Source organism: Mustela putorius, unplaced genomic scaffold (genome assembly GCF_011764305.1).
Source record: "Mustela putorius furo isolate JIRA1106 unplaced genomic scaffold, ASM1176430v1.1 tig00000589_pilon_pilon_pilon, whole genome shotgun sequence".
Taxonomy (NCBI): domain Eukaryota; kingdom Metazoa; phylum Chordata; class Mammalia; order Carnivora; family Mustelidae; genus Mustela; species Mustela putorius.
The window spans coordinates 7,285,969-7,302,115 of NW_025421425.1; the positions used below are offsets into that span (position 1 = coordinate 7,285,969).

At 40.2% G+C, this 16,147-nt stretch overlaps 1 protein-coding gene across 1 annotated transcript in view; it reads right to left on the reverse strand.

Annotated features, from left to right (window-relative positions):
* The window catches only part of MARCHF11 (membrane associated ring-CH-type finger 11), a 101,073-nt gene that overhangs the window by 54,301 nt on the left and 30,625 nt on the right, over nt 1-16,147 (reverse strand). The window lies entirely within an intron of this gene.

Genomic DNA, 16,147 nt, shown 5'->3' on the forward strand with positions numbered 1-16,147 from the left:
AACCTTAGACATTCATTTATTCTACCCTTTCGTGTCCATTGTTTTCATTTACAAGATAGTCTCTTGTATTTTGTATGTAGAACCACTCCCCTCCCAACATTCATAGTTTACACAGAGAAGTCCCATTAACCCTTGACTAGCAAGGGCTGATCGGAAGATGACCATCACTCCCATCACTCAGTCCTTTCTGGCTAACACGGAACTTACCAACTGTTTGGCACAGTTCATGCACCTGGCATGTGATTGCCGGGAGCTGGTATTCTGCTGGTTATCTTGGTCCACTACTTTGCTTTCATTTCTGAGCAGTCAGACGTCTTACAAATGTAAAAGTGTAGATCAGAGGGTTCAAAGACATGTATAGGTATTTAATGGTGTGGAATAGCTAGGAATGTTTTCCATCCTATTTCCACACTATTACTGGTGTTTCTCTGGTTATATTTTCATGGCACTGCTTGGGAAAGCTTGTTCTAGCATATAGTCTGTGCCCTTCATTTTTTTTTTTCTATAAAGTAATGTATTACTATAAACCACTTTTAAAGTTGCAGTTTACAAAGGGAAAAATTGAATTTTTAAGCTATTATTGAAATAGCCAAGTCGAATTTAGTGTTTTTTATTTTTTTAAAGATTTTGCCTATTTATTTGAGAGGGAGAGAGAGAAGGCGTGCACAAGCAAGAGCACAAGATCAGGGAGAGGGAGAAGCAGGCTCCAGGCTGAGCAGGGAGCGTGATGTGGAGCTCCATACCAGGACCCTGAGATCATGACCTGAGCCGAAGGCAGCCGCTTAACCAATTGAGCCACCAGGTGCCCCTGAAATTTAATTTTGCTTAATATGAAGATGTTCAAATAAAGACTTTTAAAATATTTATCTTAAGATTATTTCACATTCCCATTACTTTGTAAGTAAATTATTTTTCAAACAACTTGCTAGCTCAGCAATACTTTTTTTTTTACTTTATTTTTATACTAAGTTACAGCAATTCCAGAAAAGATTTTATAAAAGTTAAGTGTAAAATTGAAGAAGATATTTGCAGCACCCTGTTTGAGTTTTTTTTCAATTATTTCAATAGGGAAACAGTGATTTCCAATTGACATTCATTCCAATGAGTTGCATAATTCTTTTGCTTACGGTCCTTTCATGACACCTGTCCCCACCTCCTTCGATCTGTACATGGCGCAGTGGGGATGTTACCCGAGTGAGGAATACTTATCAGTGAGACAATGACCAAAGAAAAAATAAATCACAGCCACAGAGAGTATGCAGTCAGATTTGTGCTATGAAATCCAAAATGGCTTAAATTTCCATGCCTTCTCCTTTTCAGACATATTTTTTGTCAGTTACAGAGAAAATGAGAAGTAATTATCTATTGAGCCTAAGATTTTATCTAACTGCATTATGTAAATAAATACAGGTAAAATCTCATGTTGATAAATTTAATAATTATATTTAATTTAAGAAATTTGGTTTATCTCACAGCCAACAACTCATATTAACTGTGGTACAGATAAAAATATCATACATTCTAGGTGAGTAACACCCACATATAATAGGTGTGTTCATATTTTTATTAAGCATTTATTAACCATGATTAGCCCATGTTTCTAATCAATGAAGATCATAAGCTCTTCAGTAAGAATGAGTGTGCATAGACCTTGAACTTGAACACTTCTGCTCTGCTAAATACGCTCACCAATTAGAATACTGCGATACGGGGCACCTGATTGGCTCAGTGGGTTGGGCCTCTGCCTTCAGCCCAGGTCATGATCTCAGGGTCCTGGAATCGAGATCCGCATCGGGTTCTCTGCTCAGCAGGGAGCCTGCTTCTGCCTCTCTCTCTCTCTCTCTCTCTCTCTCTCTGCCTGCCTCTCTGCGTGCTTGGGATCTCTCTCTCTCTGTCAAATAAATGAATAAAATCTTTAAAAAAAAAAGAATACTGCGATACAACATGTTGTGCCTGGGACACTGGGCATTGGAAGTGGTTTTACTGTTTGGCAGGCTTCTGCAGTGCTGTGGACTGTTATGGACTATAATCAGTGCAGGGTGTTCCTAAACAGAGGACAAATCACTCTTTAGAAAATAAAACATCCTTGGTTCTGGTTTAAGAAGGAAAAAAAAAAATCTCCTGATGATGATATTCAGGAAAGGAGCAGATATAAAAGGGCAAAAGGCAATAACAATTTCATAGATGGAAACAACCAAGAAAGCACTATCAAAGGACGTCAGGGATGCTGGAAATATGCTCCTAGCTTGCAGTTTCTAGCGTCAAAGACAATCGTCATCAGCCACAAATCAACCCAGTCTCACTGCCAGAATTGGAACCAGAAACTGATGCTATCTCCAAATACGTTTAGGTGGCACCACATTTTCCTATCTGGCAAAATTTATTTTAATCCATATACCTGAAGGCTCATGTTAATTTACCATGCAAATATGATCTGATGGATCCTTCGTTTTATTTTAAAGATTTTGTTTATTTATTTGACAGAAAGAGAGAGAGACAGTGAGAGAGGGAACACAAGCAGGGGAGTAGGAGAGGGGAAGGGAGAAGCAGGCTTCCCGCGAAGCAGGGAGCCCCATGTGGGGCTCGATCCCAGGGTCCTGGGATCACGACCTGAGCCAAAGGCAGATGCTCAACAACTGAGCCACCCAGATGCCCCTTTACATGTGTCTTTAAATATACATTTTAAAGCCAGCGGTACTTCCTTGATTGTCCCATTTAACAGAGGACAGCCTAAAGACAGGAGCAAACGAACATGAATCCATAGGTACTACTGAGGAAAGAGCTACAACACCTAAAAGCAATTATTTTTTAAGAAGTTCAAAATACTACGGACACCTGGCTGGCTGTCGGGCGAGCATGGGACTCCTGATCTCGAGTTTGTGAGTTTGAGCCCCATGTTGGGTGTAAAGATTACTTAAAAACAAAATCTTAAAAAAAAAAAAAAAAAAGTTTCAAAATTCTAATCCTAATGGTGATAACCCTAGTTAATTTGTAAGGAAGAAAGTGAACAACCATCATGGAAGACACAGTATGTGGCTCAGAGTAACATAATCCCCACCAGAATGACCTCATATGGAGAAATGGAAACAGAAAATAGTAAATTACAGTTTGTTATTTGTGATATTCTAGACAAGTAGATTCTGAAAATAGTTTCACTTTTGAAATATAATAAATAGGCAAGTGTGTAATTATACGAGGACAAGGGTGGAAAAATGTGTACTGTGGTAGCAGAAAGGGAAGAAAAAAATCTAAAAATGTGATGTTATCGGCAAAGCAGTGTGAAGACCTGTTGGGGCACAGATAAAGAACAAAGGGCAGCAGACTGGGGGGACCTGGGTGTAAACCCTGTCCTTCAACTGTCCACTCTGGAATCATGAAAGAGTCAGTCCCAACCTCCTGGGGCTCAGGTTCCCCCGGTTCAACCTGAGGATCTATCAGATCCTTGTCAACTCCCATATTCTGGGAATACTGCCATTTCACCAAGGATGACTTAAATAGAAAGCTCATTTTACTTTGTGCTTAGGAATGGGAATACATGTCCTTTTTTCCCCCTAAAATTCCTAATTTCTTCCAACTTCTGATGGGAGATACTGACTGGTGGCAACGTGCTACCATTTAGGGTAAGCACAGAGGTGAAGCCGCAGATGCCCCCAGGGAGGGCAGAGTTCACAGACAAAGAGAACAGAAAAGGAGAGCAGAGGTGAAGACCACCGACTGAGGTCCTCCAGTGAGTCCAAGCGGGCCCCAGAGGATTCCTTTCACCCCTAAAAGGGAGAGCCCCCCCAAAGAGCTCCAGGCACCCCAACTTTGGTTGGGGAGGTTCCTTGGGGGAAGAGGGAGGCTGCAGCAGGCGCAGCTCTTCCTCTTGTCTGCAGAGCAGGTTTGCTGCCGTTCGGAACCGAGTATAACCAGAGTTCTTTGAATGGTCCAAGAGCAAAGATAATGAGAGGAAATGATTAAAGATCTGAAAAAGGAGAAGGGATAAAGTGTGAGGAGCAGCCATCGGATGCGTTCCTCTCGGTCTGATATCACCAGTCGTCACGCGGGTCCTGTGTCCCCTGGCTGTCCCACTTAGGACCTCTCAGGGCTCCATTTCTTGCTTGTCCGGGACTTTTCACTTTGCACCCATCTTTGGCTGCTTCTTCCTTAGAGGAGTCCCTAACCTTCCTCCAGTGTCTGGATTACCAGAACCAAAAGGAGTCCGTGACGGAAAGGTTGTGCACGGAAAGCTGGTTGTACTAGGAACGTTTTCTACAAGCAAACTACTAGGATATGGAAAAAGTCTGAATGACGTGAAAATAATGGGCTGCATTTGGATGTGGGTGATTTTTATTCAAAGCGTCAGAGGACACTAATAGCATGATGAGCTAGCCTGGATGGAGACTGAAAGAAACACAGCTGAGATCTTATGAAAGGAGCCCAAAGAACATTCTAGAAGACTTCTTAGAGGCTTCAGAAATATGAAAGAAGGGGCGCCTGGGTGGCTCAGTGGGTTAAGCGTCTGCCTTTGGCTCAGGTCATGACCCCAGGTTCCTGGGATCAAGTTCCAGTCGGGCTCCCGCTCTCTCACTCTCTCAAATAAATATATAATATATTAAAAAAGAAAAAGAAATATGAAAGATGTATGCCCTGCAAACGCTGGAATTAGAAAGTAACAAGGAGAAAAAGTCCTCAGATCAACAGTCAGTGGGAACAGAGAGAAACAACCAGCTACAACAGAGGTAAAAATAAAAAACTGCAAGGAAATAAGACATAAAAAGACAAATCAAAACTCACATTGCAGTAAGAAATTGACATGATCAAGAATAATAGGAATAGATGTGATAATCAAACACATGCTGAAAAAAAGCCTTCCTGGACAGAAAAAAAAAAAAGCAAAATTATTTTTTAAATGTCTCCTAAATACATTCCTTTTGAAACAAAAGGATGAAGAAATATCCTAAAAAGAGACAGTGAAAAATAAATAAAAATGAAAACCACCACCAACAAAAAAAACCATTCCCCTACTGTGGAAAACTAAAACGGCCACAATTAACCACTCCTCCCATTGTCTTTCGCAGCGTATTTTGCTTCTCTCATGAAAAGGTAAGAGTCCATGTCACCATCCTTTGAATCAGTCTGGTTCTGTGCCTTACTTTTGCCATTAAGAATGTCAGGAAAAAAAGGAAAAAAAGAAGAAGGAGGAGGAGAAGGAAGAGGAGGAGGAGGAGGAGGAGGAGGAGGAGGAAGAGGAGGAGGAGGAGGATCCCTGAAGTGTCAGACATAGCTGGGTACCAGTTCCAAGGCTTTCTTGGAAGCCGGCCATTTAAACAAACCATGCTAGTCTGGAGACAGAGAGAATGCCCAACTGGCTTAGTTCAGGTCATCAGAGTCCGGACAGCTTGCCAAAGCCTTAAATGCCTAAATGTGAGAGATCGTGTGTAAAATCAGCAGAAGCAGGTCTACCTACAGGGGGCCACAGAGGTATGAGAGAATCCAACCAAGACCAGAAGACTATATAGACTACCCCAAAACGAATAAACAATAAGAAAGGATTATTAATGTGAGCCACCAAGTTTTGGGGAAGGGGATGTTTGTTACACAGCGCTAGCTAGCTGATTTACCTAAAGAGAAACAAAAAATGTAATGTGAAATTTGGCAAAGATCTCTTTAAATAATTCACAGAAAAAAATACATATGGTTAACAAACAACAATCTACTCAATTCCATTGATTAAAATAAGCAAATTAAAGCCAAGAAATGCCATTTTTACTGTATGAAATTGACAACAAAATTTCAGACTCACATAAATGCTGAGGTTGGCATAGGCAAGCGACCACACAAGCACGTTCTCCTGGTGAGAACATAAAACGGCACAACCATTCTCATCAGTCTCACATTACATCTTGAGACTAAAAATGTTCACACTCCTGTCCTATTTCTGTATGTGCAGTTTTTCAAAATTAAACACTTAGAAAACAAACCAAAAAACTTGGCACCAAAAAAGTCTTCATGCTCACCCATTAACTTTACTTCTTGGACCTTAGCTCAATGAAATATTTATAAATATGGACATTTGGTGAAACAAAAATTTCAACAATGAGGGAGTGACTAAGTAAATTCAGGTATAGCCTTATAATAGCCTTATCATTTAAAAATTATGTAGTCATTACAAAAACCACATGTAAAGAATATGTACCAAAATGATATAACGTGGCAATAGAAAAAGGAAAACTTGATACCAAATTTTAGGGGTACAGAGCAGGACTATAATTTAATAAAATTAAACGTGTATATACATACTTAAGATTAAAAGGAAATATAAAATCATGCTAAATAATCTGTATGCCCTCAGGATTAGGGGTCATCTCTCTCTCTCTCTCTCTCTCTCTCTCTCTCTTTCACAAACACACACACACAGAGTTTTCAAATTCCCTATAGTAAGCATGCATGAATTTTATTATGAACAATAAATTCACTTTTTTAATGACTGGTTACGATTTGGGGTGAACCTAGAAGTCATTCCTGGCTGGGGGCATTTTATAATCTTGTCATCAGTGACTACACTTTGGACAGTGCATTAACTTAACAGCTTTGGATCTTTTACCAAACCTGGAGACTTTATGAATTCAGAATGACGTGGGTAAATGCTGAGGTAATCAGAAGCAAAAAGGATGAGGTACAAAAGGGACCGCTTGCTGGGTCATTCACAGAGGATAAGTTAATTACACAATGTAATAGACAAGGAATGCAGGTGTGCCTGAAATGGATCTAGGAGTTAGTAGACCAGAAATTGAACAAGAATTAAAAAGCTGTGTGTAAAATCAAGTGCATTACTGAAACATATTGACAAGTAAAACATGAGATTAATTCCTCCCCACCTTACTGGTGGTCATGTATAGTCTTTTATGAATATCACCTATAGTTTTTGGATTCACAATTTAAGCAGATTCAAAGGAAAACATAAGTAATAGTATTCTTTGGAAATAAGATCATGCTCCCCCCTCCAAAAAAAAATGTTGAAAATATTTAAATCTTGGGATAGATGAAAAGCAATTATTACATAGCTGGCAATGGCCAGGTGGTCTACTGAAAAAATGTCCCCCAGATAGCATGAGTCAATCATGTGATAATCACATCATCTCCCTACCTCTCACCATGACCACCTCTGCCCCCAAACAGCCGTTTTTATAGTGAACATAGTTCCCCGGTGCAAAGATGTGGGAAAACATATCAACAGTAAGAAAGAATGAAGGAACAGAGGAAGAGAAACCAGAGCGACAGGAAGAGAGAGAGGGGCCAGGGGGCGAGTGAGGGAGGAAGGAAAGAAGGAACGTGGGACACACTAGGAAGGATCTGAAGTAGGAAGAAAGGTGCTCATGGGAAAAGACAGATAAAGGAGGCACCCGTGGTTTTTAATGCCAGCCAGTCCTGTCACTTACCATGCCTCCGTTTCTCATCTGTAAATTAAGCAATATGCTCTTTAAAATTTCAAGGAGAAAGTGGTAGCAGTTTGACAGAAAGAAACTGTGTCTGTACAAAATTTGGCCCAGAGTAAGAAAAGGGAGCAATCAGGACAGAGAAAGAAAGTAGGGAGAAAGGGAGATAGGGAAGAAGGACAGGTGGGAGCGGGTGAAGATGATGTAATACAAGAAAATGTTTAAGAAATGAAGAAACAGATTGAAAGTATACCTTGGATGCCAGAAATAAATCTGATATATAACAACAAACATGAAGTTTATAGACTTCAGTGATAAAGAACAATCCTTTGGGCATCCAGCTAAGCGAAAGAGGTAAATTTATCTCGAAGAGGAAGACATCAGCTAACCTTGGACTGCTCCCCAGCAACATTCAATATTGAGACATGGCAGAAGGTGTCCAAAGTCCTCAAAGAAACTCAAGAGGCAACTAAAAACCCTTAGCAGAATGACTAGTGGTGATCCTTCGCTGCATTTAAATAAGGAATGAGAGTTAAAGCACTATGAGAACTCTAGAACAGAATGCAAATGTTCTGTACTGTGAGAAGGCAGAAAGAGAGGGGCAAACACCAATTATTTCATCCCTTACAAACAGAGCAAAACTATAACATTTAAATCTGGTAAAGGAAAAGAAAAAAAAATAAGTATATGAAAAATATAAAGGTAAATAGAGAATAGCTAAAAAAAATAGAATCATCTAAAATTAGGTGGTAGAAAGAAGGAATGGAAAACAGAAACAAGTGGAATGATACTTATTTCTTCATGAGTCTTGGGGGCATAAATAGATACTGTCTAAAGAAATATTAACTAAATCTATCTAAGAAGCTATAGTTATAAAGGTTGTTACCAAAAGAATTATGCCATAACAGATAGGAACTTTCTAAATAAGAGGAAAAAACATACAATGAAACCAAGACCATATGTAAAAAGTCAAGAAATAAAAGAATAACATAAAATATGATTACAGAGTTAAGACTAAACGTGTCTATTTTATAAACAAACATTTACACTATATTAAGAAATAAAAACAAAAAGACCCTCAGGCTGGCTCTCAGAGAGAAAAAAAAACAGATGCCATTACCTATTTAATAAACACCTAAAATAAAGTGACTCAGAAAAGCTGAAAATAAAAGTTCTGGGCAAAGACATGCCAGATGAGTACCAACCAAACCTTGGAATACTGATCTAAATTTCAGACACATTGAATTCAAAGCAATTTGCATCTAATAAGAAAAAGCTACTTTAAAACTGTAGAGACTATAATCCACAATGAACATCTAACAGTTATAAATATGGCATCACTGTTTATATAGCAAAACCTATATGAAGAAAAAAGTATGAAATACAGAAGTATTGAAATTTATCTCTTTCTGCAGAAGAATGATCACATGAACAAAAAATAAGAATAAAATCACAGGGCTATTCTGATTTATAAATGGAATTCCATATCTTAAAAGAAAGAATGTGACTTCTTTCCAAATTAATGGAATATTTTGATCATTAATTAAATCAAAAATAAAGCTTCAGTCAGAAATGGAGTAAAAAATAGCTTCTGCTCACAATGCAATAAAAATTGAAATCTGTAACAAAACCAGAAAATCAAAGGACCCTACCATGTGAAAATTTTAAGCCTCCAAAATAAACTTTGTGTCAAAAATAAAATTAAAACCCAGAATTATGGACTATGCAGAAAATAGCAAAGATGGAATGCTCTAGATCAGAAACTCTGGGATATAGCTGTGATGTGCTCAGAAGAAATTACACAGATTACACTGCTCGTATTAATAAATAAGAGACAAAGAGTCTTTTTCTCAAGTCAAGAGACCTCGGGCCAATATATGAGATTACACTTTTAGCTCACCAAAATAAAGAGGAAAAAAATTGAGAATATAGAAACAACCATAAATTTTTTATGGAATATATGAATCATAAAAAGTACTGGGCTCCAAAATATTATAATAAATGTAAAAACCTAAACGAATGGATGATGTCGTACATTACCAATTGCCACAAATGAAACTGAAATACGTTTTCAAAGAATAACTCCTCCCAAAATGCACCCGATTTAATCAATTTCACACTTGAGAATTCTACAAATCCTTAAAGGAACAGATAATTTCAATGCTATTTACCATGTACATAGAAAATGAAGGGCAGCTTTTGATTTCTCCTAAAAATACAGCATAACATCCACACCAACATCTGAAAGAGACAACACACCCACACGAGAAGAAACTACAGGCAAATTTTACTTATGTTCTCAACGCAAAAAATCTCAAAGTAAATATGCACAAGCTGAATTATGCAGCACAATGGTGCTCAGAACAGGTGTGCAAGGAATGTTCAACATTAGAAAATATGTCCACGTAATTCTTCATATTAGTAAGTAAAAAGAAACTGTGTTCTCTATTAACACTGGGAAATAATGGGACAAAATTTAGTAAAATTTAACGTTTATCCCTTTTTTATTTTTTAAGACACTTAATGAGATAGAAAAATGTGGAGACATCACTAATATCATAATAACGAGTAATGTAATATTATGAGCATTTATAAAGTGCATATTACATGCCTGGTGTTGCTGTAAGTGGATGTGTACCTATTCAAAATTGTTCTCTTTCCTTTTTCTAAAGTCATGGTTAGATAAGGCAAGGGCAGTGGGAATGAAGGGGCAGTGGCCAGAGCCAGCACTCCAGGACTCTTGATTTATTCTGAAAGGAAGGAATCATCTAGTTGCCAAACCAATGGAAGTAGAAACATCCAAAGTCCACCTCACAGAATTCTTTCAGTGCTCTTGACAGGACACCTTAGAGACTGTATAAAACACCCCGCTTCCTCTAATTACGGGTGTGTAACACATCAGATGGCAGACACATTCATTCAGCATGCAAATATTTATTGAGTGTCTGCTGGGTGCCAGGCACTGCTAGAGGTGTTAAAGTGGTACAGATAAACTGTCCTCATCCAGCTCTCTTTCTGGTCCTAAATCTAAAAGCAGAGAGAATACAGCTGCATAAACCCTCTTTATTGGTAGCAAACACTCCCAAACAGATCTCAAGCACTCAGTGCAGTAAAAACAAAAGCATTGCCGTTCTCTGAGGAGCCCACAGTGTCCACAAGGACATGAAGGCCGTCTGGAAACGAGCAAACTGCAAATCCCTCAGCCATGTTCTACTGGCAGAATCAAAGGATATCCTTGGAAAGTCATCAAACAGAAATGTGAGAGAAAACACATCCATTAAAGGAGAAAGAGCTTGGGATATACTCATCTACACGGCATGTTCACTTTAACATTTTGGAGAAAAAATTATATCTTTTTAAAAAACCATAAACTTGGGGTGCATGGGTGGCTCAGTGGGTTAAAGCCTCTGCCTTCGGCTCAGGTCATCATCTCAGGGTCCTGGGATCTAGCCCCACATCGGGCTCTCTGCTCAGCAGGGAGCCTGCTTTCTCCTCTCTCTCTGCCTGCCTCTCTGCCTACTTGTGATCTCTGTCTGTCCAATAAATAAATAAATAAAATCTTTTTTTAAAAAAACAAAACCATAAACTTGAATTTCCATTCACCTTGAAAATGTGAGTTGAAACGCAAGAGCCAAGAAACTCATGAGAACGATATTATTCTGACCTTGAGCACAAAAAGTAGCATGACCTCCAAAACACGATGCTGTGGAAAGTACTTTCCAGTGCCCAAGTTCACGTTCATTACCTCATGGCACAAGGACCCCCTCGAGGCATTCAGCAACCAGGATGTTGCCTAACTTTTGGAGGGATCTCTTTTCCATCTTTCTGGAAAATCACTTTAATACAAAAATTTTAAAAGGTGAAACGAGCCACCCTATGGTTCCCACATGACTCACTGCCAGAAAGTTAGAAGAGAGCCTTGTGATCATTTTTAAGAGGAAAAACAGCAAATTCTATCTTAGTCTCACAGTATCAACTCAGGCCAATATGACTAAAAACCTCACTGGAAGGGGTTGGTATCCCTATTTCCGAAACCAAAATGATTATCAACAAGTAGTTAAAATTGGGGGGAAATTATTAAATTGTACTCTATTTTAAAAAGGTAAGGCATTTCTAAGGTGAGATTTTTAAGGGGCAAAGGCATCCAAGAACATCCAATCAATCCTGGTTTTCTGCATAATCTAGTGTGTACCCATGCTATCATCTCTTCCACTCAAGCTCACTTTCCTTGTTACAATATCGACATTAAAAGCAATTCTACACTAGGACAATTGGGACAGATTTCAAAAATCCCTCCTCTGAACTCAACAGTGCCTTCAACCAAGTAGATGGTTCAAAAGGTGACCGGAAGACAAAATATACCATGGAGTACAACAGTGCAGCCTGACTGTGCCCTGAGGGTTCAGACAGCCTACAAGCCGTGGACGCCAGGGCTTCCGTGGAGTGTGGTGTGCTGGGTCCTCTGCTGGACCTGGGGAAGTTCCCGTTATTGCTTCCAGGACCCTGCCTTCCTCTTCTTTGTTAGCACCATTCAGAAGGACAGCACTGCTTACTCTGTGCAAGCTACCAGGTACTGTATACAGGCAACCAACATCAGACCTTAAAAGCGGGGAAGCAGGGACACCTGTTGGTTAAGCATCCAGTTCTTGGTTGCCGCTCGTGTCATCATCTCACTGTTGCGAGCTCGAGCCCCAAGTTGGGCTCTATGTGGGGCATAGAACCTCTTTGAGATTTTCTCTCTCCTCCCGCTCTGTGTTCTCCTCACCCCTCCCCCCAGCTCAAGCATGCTCTCTCTCCAAAAAAAAAAAAAAAAAACAAAAACAAACATGTGGGGACATCCTATGCCTCTCTCTTCCTTTCTGTGTTCCTCCGGTCTCTTATCCACCCTTGAACATTCATTCTATTCACAGCTCCTCTAGCTTCTCCCTTTGTTCTGTCGCCAACTGACTCCTATTTTAGCAGAGACAGGCAAAGACTGACAGGACACCATGCAGGTGGAGGCAGCTGATGGGGACACATGTCTTGACCTACCCTCTTTGCTTCTATTTCCCAGCTATTCCCTGTCCCTCGAACAACCCAAATCTGACCCACTGGGCCAAGGCAATGTGGCTATACCATCCCCCCCTCTTCCAGGAGTGGGCTCACAGCACCCCTGAACATTGACAACCCTTCCTTGGTTGATCTTGAGAGATGCTTGAGAGCAGCAGATCTACAGAACTATGAAGTCTTAGTAGATACTGTAGTAGATACTTAGTAGATACTCAGAAAACAACTGTCCTACCCAAGAGCTGGGCTCTAGTTAGTATTCCAAGGAACACAGGCATTTTTCCTTAACTATAACCTAATCCTTTTAACTAAGCCAGAGAGACTAATTATACAACAGAGCAAGGTCAAAGAGAGAGATGCAGGCATTTGGGAGAATTTTGTTCAGATCTAGGGGAATGAGAGCAAGGAGTGGGAAGTGCAGTCAGAATCCTCAGGCCTTGGTTTGGGTAAGCAACCTCTTCACCAAGAAAGTTTAAGCATCCTGATAGCAAAATCTCTTCAAAATACTGGTGGGCTTCAGGAGACAGTTTTAAGTGGACTGTAGTAGATTCCCCCGTGCATGGCTCCCCCAGGCTCAGCTGGGAAGGCTGCTCCCTTCCCTTTGCTGACACAATGGACTTCAATTGAAAGAGTGAAATTCCTAGTTCTTTATCCCTGAACAAGTGAGACCTCCGTAAGTCTCAATGAACTCATCTGCAAAATGGGCCTGATGATGAATTAACACCTCGGATTCTTCCTAAGAGATTAATGGGCCAATGCAGGCAAAAGCACTTCACACGTGAAAAAAACAAGAAGTAGATGTTTGTTACTACTTCTCAGAGAAACTCAGAACGAACACCGTAAAGTGAGTTTAGTGAATACAAAAGTGGATAATGTATTCTTGAATACTTTCTAAATATGCATTAAAATGGTCGTGCTCTTTGAAACAGAATTTAGCAAATTGCTCCTTAATGCCCAGAGCATACGTTCTCTCCCAGTGTCCTATCTGCCTTCACGTACAATCAACAGCGGGTCCCCACGGCCCTCCCCACAACAGTGTGTCTCAACAGCATCGCCCCGCCTCGCCCCGCCTCGCCCCGCCTCGCCCCGCCTCGCCCCGCCTCGCCCCGCCTCGCCCCGCCTCGCCCCGCCTCGCCCCGCATCGCCCCGTCCTCTCCTTCGCTCTCTACCATTCACTGTGAAACATGTGCTCACTGACCTTCTCTCCTCTTTATCCTATAATCCTACCTCTTGTTTTTCCATCAGCCTGTTTGATTGATCTGGGGGTTTTAGCTCTTAGTTAAAGAATGCATTTTGATTCCTAATCAAAGCAACATATTGCAATCTGTTTATCGAGCGCACAGAGGAATGCTCAGATGAGTCACACGGCTCCACATCCAGGGGAATGATATCCTAGTTTCATAGCAGAGTGAGGCATTCACTGTGCCAGAGGAAGTGTCTCACTTAGCAATGCCAAACACTGTGATTAAGAAACGCTTTTCAGTTCGCTATTTGAATTTTTAGGCTATTAGGCAAACGTTTACATTAAGTGGGAACAAGGGGATAGCTGACTAACTTTTTCAGCGTTACTCTAGATTTTAAATGCCATGTGCACACAGCGGAAAACCTGCAAAATTAAGAGTGACAGCTGCCAGAAATGAAAAAATAAGATGGTACGTAGAGCTTGTGAGACAAAACCTTCCCGCTAGAGTTAGAATTGAGATGTGCTTAAATGTTGCAGATTAACAGAAGACCAAAGAATATGTTCAATTTTAAAAGTTCAAGATCTTCCACCCTTTGAGTGTGGGCTGTATCTATGGACTGGTTTTCCAAGAGTCTGTTATGGAGAGGGAGAGAGGAGAGGGTAAATTTATGGTGGAGAAACCTTACAATCATGACCTCAAGCCAAGTGGTCAAGGTCACCATCAACAGTGCTAAGTCGTGTTGACAGCATGTATCCCTTGATAGGATGTGATGTGGCACGTCATCTAGGCGGGTCATTCCCCAAAATCCCACAATCTTGGTCTACCTAAAAGAAGAAAAGTATGCAAATCCAAATTGAGAGACATACTAGAAGACTCCTGACCAATAATCCACAATCTGTCAAGGTCACCAGCAACAGAGGAAGTCTGGAAACTGTCACAGCCACAAGGAGCCTAAGGAAACACAAACCACTAAACCTCATGTGGTACCCTGAAGAAGATCCTGGAACAGAAAAAGAATATTATGGGAGAACTAGTGGAATTTTAGTAAAATGTGTAGCTTGGTGTCAATAATAACACACCAATGTTTCTTTCTTCATTAAGACAGGTACACCATAGTAATACAAGATGTTAACAAGGAAAGTTGGATGTGGCGGTGTACAAGAACTCTCTGCACCATCTCTGCAACTCTTCTGTAGACATAAAACTGTTTTAAAATTAAAAATTGATCAACATGTCAAAGATCACTAACAACTGGAAAAACTAAACTACTTTCTTTTTCTTTAAGCTTTATTTTTAAGCAACCTCTACACCCAACGTGGGGCTCAAACTTACAACCCCAAGATTGAGAGTCACATGCTCTACTGATTGACCCAACCAGGTGTCCCAAACACTAAACTAACTGCTTTCATTGCAAATGTTTTGTAGGGCTGGAATAAAAAACAGGTTAAGCTGTGTCCTGCTGTTCATTTTCTATATCCTCAAATTCCAGACCGAGCTTCACTTTCACCTTCTTGTCCTCCATGCCTATCTAACCAGCTGTCCCTCACAGGACCCTAAATTCAGTCTCTTTCCTGATCCCCACCTTGAACTCCCCTCTCTTTTCTGTGGGAAGAGCTAACCCATTTGTTGGTGTTAATGTATCAACAGCTCTGAAGTAATCTATGATGCCACCTGGAATAATTTAAGGGGAAAAGGTCAATAAACGGGGCGGGGGGGGGGTGCGCAAAGCAGGATTTTCCGGATTTTTTTCCTCATGCCCAGGGAATGTGAGGGAGCTCATTCTTCACCAAGACATCTGGATGGAATTTATAAACTCAGTTTATAATTTACAAATCTCAGCATCCTCGCCAGACTTCCAATGAAACTGACAACTAAACAGCTTGAGTTTTGTAGGTGCTCACTTTCAGTCCAACATAAGTTCTCATTGCAGACAGAACTGCGTCCCCCACAAAATTCATTGTTCAAACTCTAATCACCAATGAGGCCATACTTGGAAATAAGATCTTATAACGTAATAAGATTAAAGGTCATGAAGATAGGGCCCTAATCTGATAGAATTGTGACCTTTTAAGAAGATAGCCCTCCATGGAGAACACAGTAAAAGAAGGTGGCATTCTGCAAGCCAGGAAGAAAGCCAGGCCAGGAATGGAATCAGCCAGCACCTATCTTGCACTTCGTGGCTTCCACAACTATAAGGAATACATTTCTTAAACCCCCCAGTCTGTGTGTTGGTTACAGCAGCCTAAGCAGACTAATAGAGTTCTTTTTGAAAGAAAAGGTGGTTTTAAAATACAGGACCAAACATAATTACAACATAAAATGATACGTATGTTGAGAAGATCAGTTTGTCAATATTGACAGAAGTATATTTGGGGAAAACTATAAATCCTGTCCATTTTTTCCCCTTCTAAAACATGCCATTTACCAAATAAATGCAGGAAGATATATTCTTCTTCATGAAGAATTGTGAAAAGTGCTACTTTTCACAGAATCACTATC